Consider the following 3199-nt stretch of genomic DNA (forward strand, 5'->3'; position numbering starts at 1 on the left):
AGGGCTAGTGGGGATAGTGCAGCATCAGCATTAAATTCAATTCTAAAAGTACATTATATAGATATATTATACATATTACTTCAAAAATGTTTTAAGCATATTCTTTATTCAGACCATATGGAACCTGTAAATCAGTAAGAGACTTACAGTAACTAACCCGATACGGGGTAACAAAAAATCTGGTTCTTTGAACTGGGTTTTAAACTTAGACCGCCAGGTATAAAATATCCATGAATTTAAAATGCAAAAATACCAGTATGCTTATTGGAGTAAATTTGTGAAACTTTACGTAATGTGCTATTATGTATAACTAGCAAACACAAATAAGCGCATAAAGCAACAAATCTAAAAATAATAATAACACACTGAGTGAGTGGCCAAGACAATTTAAAATTAATTACTTGGATTGGAAAATTACCTTTAATGTTTTCTGACAATTTCATTTGTGACTTCTGCAAATCCTGTATGCACTAATGCCCATTTTTTAAAACTACTTGTCTAATGGCTGGTTCTTTCCTGGGTGAGTGTTGTATGGTTTAGCACCAAGCATGTAGTTTTCTTCGTTTTTTGACTTAATATAAGTTTATAGGGAAAAATAAATATTTCCAAACATATATATATGTCTATCAAACCGTTTGTTTGAACGTTTTTAATTAAATTTTTCAAAATAAATAATTTTCTTAAACAAGCGCTGAAGTGTAAGCGTTACCCTACCAAAAACTAAACTGAAATAGTTAGTGCAGTTTTTAAAATAAACAGCTAAACCTCCCAAAATCACTGTGCGCCTATTTTTTACAATGGAGACCAAGCGAAATGGGGACGGAGTTGGCGGTCACGTGAATAGAAAAAAGAAAACATCACGGTTTTGGGAAGTTGCGCGTTCTACTCTTTTTTAGTTCTGTGATGTATGGCTGAGCCAAAGAGATTAAAACCAATGAGTGGAAACTAGCCGCTTGTTACGTCATTAAATCCTATCAATCACATACTTTTTAGTTTCGTCCTCCGTCACGGTCCAGTGCATCACGATAAGAGGCTGGTTTATACAAAGAGATTTAATAAAACCTGCTTCATAATCAGCTACATTAACGGTCTTATACAATTTGTAACTGAAACTTACCTCGAAGGCGTTGCAATTGAAGTTTAGCATAATGGCGATGGAATTCGTGCCTGGAATTCGTGCCTTTAAGTATTTTTATTGAGTCGGATATGACGGTTTATGTTGAAGTTTTCAAAGACGAAGCGGGACGGGATTTAAATGTACCGACGAGCCGTCCAGAAAATACAACGGAAAGTTGCTTTAATTTGCGTGTGATTATAGTATCCTTAAAGATTTTTATGGTAATTCTATAGCAGGGTGACAAGAGTTCATTCAGTGCACGTGGTGTTTAGAAGTGGTGGATCGAAGTTAGCCGCAGTTTAGGTTCACTATCTAGTGCAGCAATTGATTACTTTGTTACAAGTTTTAGTGAGAAAGCAACTGGAAACTCATTATTTTTTAAATTTAGCAAAGATGGGATTAGCGTAATACCGGACTTATTTGACTTGCCAAGACACGAAAGCTAAGACTTAACTAGAAAATGTTCGACAAGTTTTGTTTTTCGGATAAGTGTAGTAGTAAAGGCCATAATAACTATAGATCATATCTATCAGGGGATGAGTTAAGTATTTTACAGTATGTTAGGGGGTTTATCTTGCGAAAATTAGTTAAAAACTGTTGTTCATCATCGTCAGTAGATTACATTAATGGATTGAATGCTCTAATAGATGCAGATGATGATTTTTCCACCAATTCATTAATATCTTGTTTCAATACCAGTCTTTATGGTTGTTGTTTAACTGTACCACGTCAGTAGATTACATTAATGGATTGAATGCTCTAATAGATGCAGATGATGATTTTTCCACCAATTCATTAATACCAATTCATTAATATCTTGTTTCAATACCAGTCTTTATGGTTGTTGTTTAACTGTACCAAAAGCATGTGTAGTAAACTTATTGGCCTATCTGGAAAAGGAATTTCGCCAAAATTACCAACAAAAAAACCTTTATGTTTGGGTATGCATTACAGTATTTATATTAACATACTTTATTATTTCAGGATGATACCGCACTCCCTTTTGCTTCGCACCATTCAGTTTCAACTCTCTCCAAAAAAATTTAAAAAGTCATCTACTTCTCCCTCGTTACATGCTAAAGATGTTGAAAATTGTAAGTATTTTAATTCTGCCGCATTTGTAAACACTTGCCTTTATCCATTAGTATTTTAAAATAGCTTGCTATGTTTGTATCCACTTCCACTAATTCAGATTGGTTTTGTACTGAGCCACCTCCTTTTCTAAAGCTGCAATTCTAATTAAACAAAGAAGTATTTAAAAAGAAATCTGAATGGAAGACAGCTGTGATAGTGTACCTGGAATCTTTATCAATTAAAGTAGCTTGTATTCTACATTGAAGATTATGACTTTTCTGAAAACGAAAAATCGGAAGATCCTTCACTGCAGTCTCATATTTAAATCTTCGTTTTTTTATTTTTTTGGTTTCTGTTATCCACTGCTTTGCATGCTCCACATTGGTTACCAAATTGCACAAACAATTCGCATGTCTTAGATCTGAAATGTTTAGGATGCTTGTGATGATCAAAGCCTTAACATTGCAGTCAATTTAATGATTACCTTTTTGCAATCACCAAAACTTGTGGTAGCTTTGACATGCCCCAGGGATCGGCAGACTTGGTAATGCGATGATCTATTGCATTGCTGGTCCATGGCCTACTCAATACACGGCCTAGGAATACACCGAAACTGCTCTGAAAATAAGAGGCCTATTGACGCGAATAATGCCCATTATAATACATTGTTACGTCACGGTTTTATGAATGGATTTCCTTCATTTTGAATGCAGTTTGCAGTTGTTGGTAGGTTCAATACCAGTTCTAGGTTGTTTTAACTTACAGTTTATCACAGAACGTGTCGCAGGTATATTTTCTTGTTTAGTTAAAATCATACCAGACGTATAAAGCAGCGCAAAAGGTTTATTAGTATATAAATATCAGTCATTAAGCATAAAGAGAGACGAGCAATCAGATTCAGTTTACCAAGACAGAAAACCTACGTTTTGATTATATGTAATTGAGTAGACAGGCATATGGCAAGTTTTATAATGCAGCAAAGCTTTATAATTTGATCGAGATTAAATT

At 34.3% G+C, this 3199-nt stretch overlaps 1 long non-coding RNA gene across 1 annotated transcript; it reads right to left on the minus strand.

Moving 5' to 3' along the window:
• Positions 1-2271: 2271 nt before the first annotated feature.
• On the minus strand, positions 2272-2760 carry LOC113474900. Its single transcript, XR_003396620.1, has 2 exons — positions 2414-2760; positions 2272-2352 (listed from the first exon to the last, which is right to left on the minus strand). It is a non-coding gene; the product is annotated as an uncharacterized LOC113474900 (long non-coding RNA).
• Positions 2761-3199: the final 439 nt, after the last annotated feature.

The sequence above is a fragment of the Ciona intestinalis genome, unplaced genomic scaffold (genome assembly GCF_000224145.3).
Source record: "Ciona intestinalis unplaced genomic scaffold, KH HT000029.2, whole genome shotgun sequence".
NCBI lineage: Eukaryota > Metazoa > Chordata > Ascidiacea > Phlebobranchia > Cionidae > Ciona > Ciona intestinalis.